Source organism: Mycteria americana, chromosome 10, assembly GCF_035582795.1.
Source record: "Mycteria americana isolate JAX WOST 10 ecotype Jacksonville Zoo and Gardens chromosome 10, USCA_MyAme_1.0, whole genome shotgun sequence".
NCBI classification, from domain to species: Eukaryota; Metazoa; Chordata; class Aves; order Ciconiiformes; family Ciconiidae; genus Mycteria; species Mycteria americana.
The window spans coordinates 7,777,419-7,791,485 of record NC_134374.1 but is presented as its reverse complement, the minus strand read 5'-3'; positions in this window follow the sequence as shown (position 1 = coordinate 7,791,485).

Here is a 14,067-nt window from a genome sequence, read left to right as displayed (position 1 = left end):
TTAGAATGAGTGTTTAGACAATCTGAAATCTAAGCCCTGTTATTTTAACTTGCCAAGTGTAGTTAAATACTTATGTCAGTCACCAAACCGAAATAATCAGTTTGACATGCAATCAGGATTATATTGTTAAAAGCTTATCCTGCGTGCTAGGAAGAATCATTTTACTATTCTCTTTGTCGGGACCTGTGTGATTAAAAGTTGGATGCACACACATTGTTCCATCGGCAATGTGTGCAGTGCCTTCTGAGCAACAGATTAAAGAATCTCCGTATTTTAAATACTTTTCTTTTCTTTGACAATGTGAATCACATAATCCTCTCTTACCCATTTCAGTAAGCTGTGCTTTATGCTGATCTAGTGACTGAACATTTGATAAGGATTATAAAAATGTGTTACGTTTGTTAAACCACCAACATTGCACTTTGAATCAGACTTCAATAAAGTATACGGAGATAGAAGTATTTCCTTTCCTTGGCCATTTTCGAAAGCACTGATCCCTCATCTAAGACTATTGTACCGTAGCTTCCAATTATAATATAACTTGTTATGATTGTGCCTATTATGCTGCTTCCCTGGCTAAGGGCTCCAAGTGTTTGGCTCCTTAGTTGTGATGGGAGGACAAGAGAGTATTTGCACACAGACTGGTTGCTGTTGGCAGTAGGATCGTCTTTTGCAGGTAGCGCTAACGACGAGCCTCCGAATAATTTGCGGAGCAGAACGAGCACATCCTCTTCATCTTTTCAGTTCAAGTGCCTTCAGCTTACAAAAATCCGTCTGCAAGTTTCCTAATCTTGATGCTCTGAAAAAAGCGGTAGCTTTGCTTTTCGTTACTTCAGTGATGGGTGCAGACGGCTGTTCGGGGGGGTATGGAGATAACCTCATCTAGCATCCTGAGGTTGGATCCAGAAACCTGTTATGCAGAAAAGTGAATCAGGTAGAACTGGAGCTGTGCAAACTCCTTCAGTTTTATTGAACGTCTGCCGTGCTTTACTTGTGGCTATAATCTATTATTGAAACTATCAAGAAACTTGGAGCAACTTTGCTTTGGCTGTTCCTCACAGCCGTGCTCCCCTCCGCCTTTCTGCCAGTGCCTGGAGGGAGCTGGTCGAGCACGAGCCGCCGCAGGGGCTCTGCGGGTGAGGAGAACGTTAAATACTGATCTATTGCTCAACAGATCTGACAAGAAAATCGCCTTGAAAAGGAGCTGTATCAGCATCGCTCAGCTGTCCTGGAGGCATCCTCTTCTCGCGTTTCGCTGCCTTGGCTCCCTCTGAAGCAGTGGTGAGCACGCAGACCCTGGTGCTCTGTCCCTGCTGCTGCCACAGCCCCCCCCCGCAATCTGTGCACCGAGACTGGAAGCGTAGCTCTGGGCTGAATCTCACTGAGGTTTCAGGCTCCAACGAAAATGCCTTCTCCATCATAAGAAATACACTTCTGTATAAAGTGGCATCATTTTTGTGTTGTCTCAGCACTTTTCCTCTCAGACCGCTGAGTAAGGCAGGATGCTGTCGTATGTACACCAAGTGAACTACTCCACAATAGATTTGGATTTCTAGGGTCCTATATGTGCTGTTGTTTGACCATTTTATCTCTAGGTTTTGATCTAGATGAATAAGGGGGGGTTTCCAGTTTCAGATAATCTCAAGAGACCAGATGTGTTAGTGCAGTAAGTGAGCTAGAGCACATCAAGTTAGTGGCATGCAAATGCCTGGCAGAAATCTGCCCAGAGCTGCTGTATTTCCAACCTTAGGACGGGGCACGGCAGGGGTAGAAGGCAGAATCAATCTGTGCTGATCCCCCTGTGAGCTTTTGTTAGTGGTGCGAGTCATGCAACGCACAGCTCCGGCTCGCACCGCGGGCAGGCGTCGGGGACTGGGGAGCTCTCCAGCAGCTCCCTCCCACGCTGCGTCCAAACCCTTTTCTCCCTAACAAATGCATTGTATCCATATCCTGATATTTAGGGGCTTCTGACAGGACTCTCAACTTTTATAGACTTATGCCAATATATATTACCCCCCAGTCTCACTAGCAAATCTCATTATAGCTGCCTGGGATGAACTCAAATGAGAGATTAGAGTTAAAGGAACCTTTCTGCCATAGCCAGCTGCTTTGCTTATTTCTGTTCCTCAATCCAGTGGGTCTGGAGTGCTCTCTATGGGCTCAGATTTCTCTAAGGTTCAATTTTATCAGTTTCTTCCCAGTTTTGTTGTGGGTTTTTTTGTGTGTTGGTTTTTTTTTTTTTGTGGTTGCTTTGTATTGCTGCTCTTCAAGTGGAGAATTAAAAGTGAAGCTTGAAGAATCCACAAATGTCTTCCAAGTGAATCTGCACACTGATGGGGAGGGAATTCACACGTGGAGAAACCAAATAATCCGTTGCTTTCAGTGACAGCAATCCCAATGCTCCAGAAGCTCTTCCTGGAATAAGAGGATGCTATAACAATATCCTTTATACAAATAAATTATGAATAGAATAGCTATAAAGAAATGTGTCAACAATATTTTTAACATCAAATAACCACAAGTCTGCATAAATAAAACATGAAAAAGACAGACAGTCTGGATCTGTGTTCTCTTATTCACGTATGTAGCCTTCACTCAAGTACATGGGCCAGTTACAGTCAGCAAAGAAATGCAAGTGAGTGACATGGGTGAATAAAGGGTTTGGTATGAGATTCTGAGTCCATTTAAATAATGTATCTGTATCAAAAATGACTGCGTGGAACCAGTATTTATAGTGAAGACCTATGTAAGCTGTAACTAATAATGAATAAATCAGCCATATAACCCTTGCCAGTCAGTCAAAAATAATGATTGTTAGGTCTTGTTAATTTATATGTGATTGCTTAGTAAGACTGAGCACTTAATTCTGTTAAAGAGATAAAGCTGTTACAGGAATATAGGACCCAAAGGATATGTATTAAAAGATGTTTCCACTGTAATGTAGTGAGCGAAATCACTGCATTCAAAGCAGCCCTGTCTCGGGCTCTAATGCCTCTGGGGAAACTGCTGGCTCCTTTGCACCTTGGGGTTTATAAGCTGTGATGCTATCGTCTCTTAGGGCCCAGATCAGTATGAAAAACACACCACCCTCCATGTTGTGCAGGATGCAAAGAGGGAAACCAGAGCTGAACTCTCATTCAGTGCCAGAGAGCTGAAAACTGGATTACACCCCCGTGCTGTCTTGGCATGTGGGGAAGTCTTTGGGCTTTGCCTAACACTTGGGCAAGGTATCAGCGTTAACCTTTCATGGGAAAACCTAAGCGTGCCCGTTGACTCCTTCTGATACTAATTAGCAAGCACTTGATGGTTGATTGTCATGTTGATAGAAAAAAGACAATGAAACTGCCAGCCGATGGAGAACTATTCCTTCCAAATCAACTACCCTTGCCTAGGAGGGTGTGCTGTGGACCACGTTTCCCAGCTTTGGACACTGTGACTAAGGCCACAGAGTGAAGTCAGCTGCTCTGGGCTTCTGTTCTTCCACAGCAATAAGCCCTCCTGGGCTTTGGATTAGGTCTTCATTAATGACATATTTCCAGGTTTCATAATGGGAGACAGTGTCCTGAAATGCTGGACCGTAACACTGCAGTCTCGTTATCTATGGGAAAACTACGTCATTTTTTGTGTTTCTTGACTAGTACTAATAGTATTTTCCTTGTCTTAGAGCATGTGCATTTGGATTTAAAGTTACTAATGGTGCTTGTCTGATACAAAAGATGGCATCATTAAGATTTTAAAGCACTCCTAAGTACTTCTAAGTTTTTATTATAAATTATACCATGCATATAGCACACCTGACAGTATGGTATAGCAAACCAGCACTGTCAGCACTCATCTGCTATGCCTTCACCCACTGTCAAATTCAAGCCATTGAAAATCTGCTTTGAGAGCCTTAAAAGCTCCAAGTTTGGCTTAAAAATAATAAGATTTTGTTTTAGTATTACATTCTTCCCTTTCTTTCTGTGCAAATAATATGTAGCTGTGTATGCATTGTTGGGGTGCGTGCATGTGAATGTGTAAAGGTTAAGTGTATGAATGTGAATACAGAGAAATAGTTTGAATAGGTACATATCTTGACTACGCAGCAAAGAATATGAGAACATCGGTGGTGCAATTAATGAAGCAATAATCTTGTGAAGGACATCCTGATTTCACTGATTCTCTCCATGAATAGTGCTTTGCTTTCTTTTCTGCTACAAGAATTATCTGAAGTCTCTTGCTGAATTTTACTAGCAATGTTGCTGAGGGTTTGTTTTTTTTTTTTCTTGGAATGACTAATAAAAGACATCCTTGAAGTTCATGGGAGAACAAACAAAAAACCAACCAAACAAAATAGGGCTGTTACTGCCTGGGAAGTCATTTTGTAATGGATAAAAGGTCAGAGTAGCTTTTTGTCAGTGGATTTTCCTGCTGGGAATATTTATCATCTATAAAGTGCTGCATCTGCGACCTTTATGAGTATTTTATCAATAACAAAGAACTGAATAATTCTACCATTTTTGAAAAACCACCCATGTATATTTAAACAGTACAGAGGAGAAAATCTTTGTGCTGAGGGCTTTGGAGGCAAGTTGCATACAGTAAATGCTGTTTCTTATGGCCATTAATAACTTGCTGCATTTGGCTGAAGAGGCAACAGGGTGTATATAGTCTCCATGTTTATGCAGAAGTAATTCATTCAGTTGTATTCAGGTTTATGTTCACTTTCTCCTGCATATTTGTCAGTCATTAGCACAAGCGACCATAATACTCCACAGCCTGTGCTGGGGTGCAGGGCACGATTGCTCAGTGCTGTAACATAAGCAAGAGCGTGGGTTTGGCTCAGAGCAGGTTCTGCCCAAACTCGGTGTCTCCATGAGGTTGCCTCAGACCCCGAGTCCTCCCTCTGACCCTAGCAAAAGAGAAGGAGGCTTAGTCTAGGCTGGAGTCAGGTCCTGAGAGTGAAGCCCTTATTCAGGCCAAAGACTACCTCTATTGCCACGTATTTTTGCAGCGGATAATTTCCACGGAAGGGCGTGTGATTATTCTAATTGTGTTTTGTTCCTAACTCAGTGCGGATTATTCAGCTGATGGATATATTTGCCATGTTCTGTGGTCTCCCCTAGAGCATCAAGGCATTTGAATTTGGACGGAAAGCCTGAGTGTTTTTGAACATACTATTAAGTAACTGCATTGCACACCAGAACTTAATTTTCACAAAGAAAATCTGCTGAGGACCTGAAGGACTCTGCAGGAGATCTAGAATATTTTAAGAGCATCCAGCCTGATTAAATTTGAGAAATTTTACTAGCCAGAGCAGGCAATTTACAGGGTTACTTAAATTTTATTTTGGGGGAAAATAACTTGGTCCTAATTAGTGTGTTTAGAAAGTCAAAACATGTTTGTATAGGGGGAGGAGTACACTGGAAGAATAATTAAAAGGCCGCTTGTATTAATAATCTGATTAAAAAGAAATGAACACTCAACTAGTTTCTAATTCTAAGATTAATTGCACTGGGTTAGCTAATTAGCAGCCATTGAATAAACCTGCAAGAATTACTTGCTTTTTGAAACTTTTATCAGAGGCAAAGCTGAGGTAGGATCCCAGTCTCATTAACAGTGTAAATAGCCACAGCCGTTGTGCTTCAAACAGCCAAGCAGCAGCACTCAACTACTCTTCAGTTATCACAGGAATTGTCATGAATGCAAGAGAAGCCCATTTTTCTTAATGAGATAATGTAGTCTAACACTATGCACTGTGGTGGTTAATGGTAAATCACATAGGTGTGATAGCCTGAATTAATGGAGCAATAGTTTGGGACCATCACTCAGATTAGTACATGCACAGGGACTCGGTTATGATTAAAGACGATGCAGCACCTTACATATTTGCAGTTTCTTAAAATGTTGTTTGGGCTTTTTTCCTCCCCCGGCTATTATCCATTTTGATATTTGGGCTATCAAAGTTTGACATGCAATGCTGTAGCTCAGGACTGCGTGGGAGCGAGTCGGGAAGGGGAGCTGTTGTGCAGAGGGGTGATGGGACAGCCGAGGATGCTTTCCCAAATGCAGGGGTGTACAAAGGTATTTTTTTGCTTGACGTGAATCATATTTTTAGAGGAATGTCAATATATCCAGAAGCATGTCCTAATATTATACGTATAATGGTAGACGCCCAGAGCTACTACCTTGGGCACAAATTTTTGAGGTTTCTTTCTCTGTGCAATAAATACCCAGGCATATACTTCATCTATAGAATCGGTATAACTACGGGGACAGATGAGATTATTCTTAAAATATCTGCCTTTTTGGTCTCCCAAGCTATGCTGAGAAAAAAAACCCTGTGAGTGTTTTCTTGGCTCAGGTAATAGACCTCGACCTCGGGTGCGTTTTGTAGCGGTGCGGGGTGGCACAGGGAGGTGGCCCTGCACCAGGGCTCTCCAGGAGCTGCCTGGCAAGGCAGCGGCGCAGGGGAAACAGATTTTGTTGTAGAATCACAGAATCGTATAGGTTGGAAAAGACCTTTAAGATCATCCAGTCCAACCGCTAACCTAACACTGCCAAGGCCACCACTACACCATGTCCCTAAGCACCTCATCCAAACGTCCTTTAAATACCTCCAGGGATGGCGACTCCACCACTTCCCTGGGCAGCCTGTTCCAATGCTTGATAACCCTCTCGGTGAAGTGAAATTTCCTCATATCCAGTCTAAACCTCCCCTGGCGCAACTTGAGGCCATTTCCTCTCGTCCTATCACTTGTTACCTGGGAGAAGAGACCGACCCCCACCTCTCTACACCCTCCTTTCAGGCAGTTGTAGAGAGCGATGAGGTCTCCCCTCAGCCTCTGCTTCTCCAGGCTGAACAACCCCAGTTCCCTCAGCCGCTCCCCATCAGCCTTGTGCTCTAGAAGCTGGGTGAAGAGATACCATACAGGCAGTTGAAGCTAAAATCTCCTTGTGAGGAGTGTAGAGAGCTTCATGGAGACAAAGCAGAGTTCTGGGGGTGGATAAAGGCTCACCTGCTACCAAAAGGCATTTCTGGATGATATCTAGCTGTGTCTGTGACAGTTTGCTCAGCGTCTTCCCTCCAATATCTCCAAAACACTTTTGTGGACGTTGAGACTGAGCTGGGTCCTAGATCTCGCATCTCTTCATACGGGCTTTGAAGAAATACGAAGTGAGCACACGAGGGTGGCTTTGGCGGCCTGGCTGGGTGGCACAGCTTGCTCTCTTGCTCTCAGGGAAACATCACGTTTAAAGAACAACCGCAACCTTCTTAAGCCCGGGCTGCAGGCATGAGGAATCTTAAGTAAAGACGTGATCGAAGAGGGTTTTCTCCTTCCTCTGTAGCAAAATAGGATACAACCTGATTTTTTTTTTTTTTTTTTTTCCCCCAAAGCTCCTATAAAAACATTTTTAAACAAGCTGGTGGAAGTCTAAAATTTAAGTTAAAGATATCTAATGATTACATTAGTGGAAGAATGAATGTAGTCCATAACTTTTCAGAGAACTGGTATCTTGAAATAATTTAAAAAATTATATATGCTTTTCTGGTCAGGTAGTATGACTTCTTTTCCCCCTATTTTGCACATGTCATATTATACTTGATATTTAGTTATTTTCCTCTCTTGCGTGTTTCTAAGAAGAGCATTATGAGTGCATCAGACAAAACATTAATGAACATAAATTTCCTGCCACCCATTAGGCACTTGTGGAGAATTATAATACTTTGTAGGCAATATTAAGTTAAGGGTGCCAAAATTACATTAAAGTGGCTCGTTGCTAACTTTTGAATTCAGCCCAGTCAGGGTCTGAGCTGAAGTGATGACCAGCTGCAAATATTATCACAATCTATGTTTTCACCTGGTAAAATTTTAACAGAAAAAGCTCTCAAGAAAACCAGCAAGAACACAATTCAATAAAAAGGTAATTTTGGGGCAAATGATGATTGCTTGCTAACATGCAGCTGTAATCTACTTCTGTATTTTGAGTTAGAAGAAAAATTAAGTATTCTAAAGCACATATTCACTCAAAAATGTTACGGCTGCTTTATAAGCAGTTTAGAAAACATAGAGAGTGCTAAGGATTATATTTACATCTAGCCTAACTTGATGAGAACTGAAAAGTTCTGCATAAGTTTTTCTTTCCATTATTTTTTATGTGCTAACTGAGAAAAATCTAGCAAAAATATTATCAAAAGAGTAACAGTATTTTTATGCATTCAACAAAAGGCATTAAACACCCTACAAGATTTCACATTTAACTTTTTACTAAAGGTGTAGGAATAAATAAATAAAGTATATTGGAATAAATGTAAAAGGGTTTTTTTGTGTGTATATATATATACACACGCATACATATATACATAACAATAGCACGTGAAAGGAGTACACCAGCCTGCTGGATTCAGAACTAGAAATGAAAGCCCAGGGTACATAAACCCTGCTGTGCTGACTGCTTAATGGTGGCTTCTAAATCATATGGTCCAGTAACTCCTGCCAAATTACTCACAAATTATTGAAAGGGATTCTGTGTCATTCCCGTGCAGCCAAACAGATCCCCAAACCTTTTAGATATTTGCTCTTCCTTACGGGTGGGAAAATACGGCAAAAAAACCCTTTAGAATATGTGCTAGAAGTAAAAAAAAAAAAAAAAAAAAAAAAAAGTCAGTCACTAACCTTCCAGCATTTCTGTTTCCATATTCCTGTAACACTTTTGTGACTAGGTTTTAATTGATTAATGTTTCCAGAAAGTTAATTTCAAGGTTATGTGAGCGAGCAACATTCTCGTGGCAATATCTGCAAGAGCATTGCTCTTCCTGGTGCAGCATCTATAGGAGTATACTTAAGCAACCTAATGTCCTAATACATTTACCCCAAACTATCCAAGCAACCCACGTTCATTGCACACGCTTTCTATTTGAGTTTTGGCTTAAATTTAGTTTTAAGCTCTTCGTGAAAGGAACTGTCAGCGCCCCTGATTGCGCAGCTTCTGAAGTCAGCGCTCTGCTTCGGGGGGCACAGGTGGACCACTGCGAAATGAGATGAGCGTCGCTGCTGTGTTGGAAGCGCTCGCACCGACGCTAATTTGGGAACATAAACACTCTCATGTGATTTATGGATAATGACAGCTGACGCGTTTTAAATTCTTAAAAATCGTTACTAGATTTTGCTTACTGATTTTGTCGTTAATTTAAAACAGTGTAATCCAGGCAAGTTCAAGTGTGAGCTAGAAGTCAGGATTCACCAAATACAGATCGGTAAAAGTCGGTGAATCCGAATCATCCCTTCTCACTCTGTCATTGAATTGACCCCGGTATATAAAATTATAAATAATCCCATGACGTCTGGAATTTAGCTGGATGCCATATAGGAATTGTGGTCCCGGCAGCTTGCCTGGAATAGCTGCAGAAAGGGAAATAATGAAATATAATAGCTGTAGTCACAAAGACAGCCACTTTTCATAGCGTTCTAATGACAGCAGAGTGCAAACAAGGAAAAAACTGAGCAATTTGAGACAATATGTCAGAACCTGAAAGTCAAGGAGTGACCCTCCCAAACCTGTTTAATACTGTTTGACACAACCTATTGTTTGATCTCCCTTGTCAGTGTTGCAAAACACATTTTCAGGCATCTGGAGATTCTTGTCATCTTGAAGCAGCATCTCTGCTGCAACATTTTTTGGCAAATGAATCACAGAAGTAATTAAGAAAATGAGTCAGTGCTATTGCTAGCCAAACAGAAAATTGTCAAGGAAACCATATGAATGTGAACTCTTAAAAAATAATTTCAGAATTCCAAGGCCGTATTAAGAGCCTCATCCACTTAACCGCTTTTGATGGTAGTTATACCGGTAGCGATCATGCACCTTGCCCCCACACTGGGTGGCTTTGTATTAGCTGCCTGACAGATTCTGTGTGCCTAAAATCAATCCAGAAAGCTCAGGACAAGTGTCTGCTGTGCTTGCACAGTTAATCTGCAGAGGCCAGAAGTGCCCCATTTTTTTTTTCTTATCTTCTGACCAGCAACGGTAATCATGGTTCATGCAACAGTTGCTTTCCTGGAATGTGGTACGATATGCTACTCTTTTCCTAAGCTCATGTTATTTTATTATGAATAATCAGTAAAGGGGACTAAAATTCTATTCTCGGTTGCGTACGTGTCAAGCCATTAAAAGGACTTAGAGTGTCTGTAGCAGAATACATCACTTTGCTCAGTATGTGTATGCATATACATATATATATATATTTGTATGTGATGTTTGCATGCACCAGTAGTTGTGCAGTGTTTTGTGGTGTTACGATGATAGACTGATTCCTTGGCGCAAATCATTCTGAATCAAAGAGGCTGCTGATTGTTTGCCCATGTTTTTGGAGTCAAACTGAGAAGAGCTTAGCTTGACTCGCTGAAAAAGTCTTGTTTGGCTTCTCCATTCTGATTCTCAAAATATTAATGATGTGATGCAAAAGCCCTTTAAATCATCAGTGGCTGCTCTCTTTTGGGTAAATATGAGATCTGTTCCCCACCATGACTATCTTCAGAGATTTCTTCATCACTACTCCCATGACATGGGACTAAGCCTTCTGTTTCATGAATTGGTCCCTCGTGTTTCGGCTATACTGCCTTTTTTTTTTTTTTTTCCCCTTTTTCCCCCCCTCATACCCATGCAGTACAGGACTTATTTCAGGCAAAGCAATGCCTGAAATTGTACAGGATGAATACAAGCCTTACAGCTCTTCATTCCCACCCAAGTCTAGAAGGAAAAAGAGATGGAAACATTTAACAGTTGCTGCCGTATATATGCGGAATCCTTTGTATCTGCAGACCCAAGAAGTCTGGGTAGATGGGTAAGATTTTAGATAAAATGATTTTCATTGCATCCAACCACAGTGTCGACTGTTTTGAATGCATATTGGATTGTAGCGTTGTTTACTTGAAAACTCTGGAAACAGCCTAGCTACAAGGAGATACTTAAATTCCCTCCCTCTTCTCCCCAGAGATTATTTAGTGCTTAGTGTCTCAGAAGCTTAATAGAATCTTCCTTACCATAAATTTTAATAGGGTGGTACTGTAAAATATCAAAATACCAATATATATTTTCTAAATATTTAACAAGATTCTCTTGCTCAATTATTTAGATCACATCCAGAGTTCCCTTGAAACAAATTTAAAGTTTTACATGGATTTCAACGAAGTACACTGTAAAGTAAACTGTACAAACATGTTAGTGTACTGACACCGCTGAATACAGAAAAAATTTCAGTCAAACTTCCAAATTAAAATTGAAGGAGTTTTTCATGTGCTAAATCAGATAAAAGTACTAGAATTTACAAAGAGGAACTGGAAATGTTTTATTAATGTTTTGGCTTTTCTTTAAATAATGTTTTACTTGTTTTCTTTTTTCTTCTATCAAACATTATTCTGTATATATTCTTTTTCTTTTGTACTTTTGTTGACAGCTCTTAAAAAGGAAAATTTAATCTGGGCCTGTGTATACTGGGAATTTTAGGTCACAGACTTTAATCTCAGAATATTTTACCCTTTGCAAATCATTTCTTTATGTGGCAGCAAACCTATGACTTCTCTATAACAGAAAGAGCAGTAAAATAAGACTGGAAGGAGAAGCAGGCAGATGTTGAGGTCTTCTCCACAGGCAGGTAACAAGAGTTTAGGCAGCAAGAGGAGCATGAAAAATGCACCTTTTTTTCCTGCTGACCCCCAACATGTCTGTAGGAGGGCTGGCATTGCTTCCTGCCTCGGCGTGCCCGTTGCACGCTGGCCCCCAGCGTCCCGAAATCTGGTGTTTCCACCGGCTCTGTGCCTTCCTCGGGCACTGCGTTCACGTTGGGCCAGGTCTGTGCTGCTTCGCTGCTCTGCAGCTGCCGTGGAGGAGAGCTCCGTTTAGGACCATCTGGTTAATGAATCTGGGTCCATGCTCGTTTTTGCTGATTTTTCCTGGTGTGTTAAACAACCGGCAGGTTGTAATATCAAAAGGATTCTGTAAGCCTCAGTTTTCTCCAAAAACTTCAGTAATCACTGACAGTTCAGAGGTTGTTACTTCTGTCCTTCCCCAAGGTAATAAAACTGTTGCCAATCCTGTGAGTTTTGTATTAATTACATAAATAAACACTGGATTGATTGACTGCCCCTATTTAGTCAATAATAAGCAATGCGGGATAGGGTTATCATGTGGTAATGAGACCCTGTGGTGTTACATGATTCATCATATAGATGAGGTCCTTGATTTCCAGAATGAAAATAACCAGAAACCCCTCCCCGTGCTCCCCACTTTGGGGTTTTGCTGCAACAAAATGTCCCTTGCAGGTCCCTGGCTTTGATTTTGGGGTCTTTCTCCCCAGGTTATAGTATACTCATTTATAGAGATAGCATACTTTATATACAAGCATGCTTACATTCCCCCTTTTTTCAACACAGCAGGAACATTGGGGAGTTCAGTTTGTATCCTATTTATTTTAAATTTTCAGTTGTAATTTTGCCTGGAGTCGCAGTACAGAAAGCTCTCCTCACCAAAGAGATCACAAGAGTGTTGAGTCAGATTTTTAAAATAGCAAGCAACAAAATCCTATCTAAATTTCTCTTCTTTTTGGTTGGATCCTCTTTCCTCATAATCCCAGTCATTCTGCGTTATTTTGGATGCCAGTCAGACTGATATACCTGCAGAAAGCAGAATTTCCTCCAGTGTGGTTTTCTTCTGAGGTACTGCAGAAGTCCAAAATGTCCCCATTGGGCTCCTTTCATCTCCAAAGCACTCTTGGTGTGGGAAGGTTTCAGCAGTGGCTTCTGCACTCTCTCTCCATGTGCCAGCGTGCCTCTTTACTCCTTTGTGACACAGCTCACAAATTAAGCGGTAAATTCAACTTAATAGGAAAGAGTAATCCAAGACCTTAAAAATACATGCCACTTGAATTTTTTAATATTTTAAAGAGAATTTTTTGCACTAGATTAGTTCAGCATTCATAAACTGAAGCTTGAGGTTTACTTATTATTTATTATGTACTTTCTTATTTATTCTCCTCTTTTATTTTTAGAAGAAACATTAAAAAAAGCCCTAAGTCAGCACCTATCAACAAACATTTTAACTTGTTACAAGTACATTTGCCCCCTCTAGCAACCTGCCCCTTACAAAAATTTGGGGGAGATACATATTCCTTGAACAGCAGCAAGTCTCTTCAGCACTGGATGGGAGAACTGCAGTGGGGAAAATTCCTTCCCCTCCTCCATTTGAAGCAAATACTTTCCAGAGAAGCCCCTTATTTCTTCTCGGCCAAAGCAAGCCATAAACAGAGCGTTTCCTTGCAAGATTTGCTCCTGGCGACCCGGGCCGGTTACCGTGCAGGTCTGTCTACACAGTCACAACGCAAAACCTGATCTTGAGATGGAAAAGGCCTGAATATCCCTGCCACCGTTATTCCTTCTTCTGCCCTCCAAGGTGGAGGCAAGTAAGGCCCAGATCCTCACTATTTTTACTTTCTTCCCTGCACACCATCGCAGCTCTCAAGAGCAGTTTAATGGCAATCTTTATAACCCTTGTCAAAACTCATAATTTTAAAACAATAGGAGGAGAATTATCAGGGGAGTATATGTCTGGCATGGGGCAATTTTACTTCCTAGCTAGAAGGAGAATCCAGGACGTTTAAAAATATAAACCAATTTCTACCCGTTATTTTTCACTTTAAGACAGTAAGGCAGCTTGTAAAGCCCATCAAATGCCTGATGTGAGCTCTAATGAGTTTTAACCTTGCTTTTTTGCACAAAAAGCATTGCAGACTTCCTGTGCTCATTGAAAAATGTGGTATTTACTGATGCACAGATTGTTTCAAAACCACTCTATAAAATCCCTACGGACACAAGCACTGCTAATATTCATGCGCTAGCATTTGAATCTTCCTAGAAATGCAGTTTTTAGCTCAATTTTTTGCTTCCTACTATATTCAAGAGGTGAGTTAATCTGTGACTGCATCAACATGAGGCTACCATCATGAGGATGTCGTTTTTTCTTAGCGGCCCACAGTTTTCCAATGTCCTCTTAGAATTCAGATGAGAGGGAATCGCTTTATCCCCCTTGATC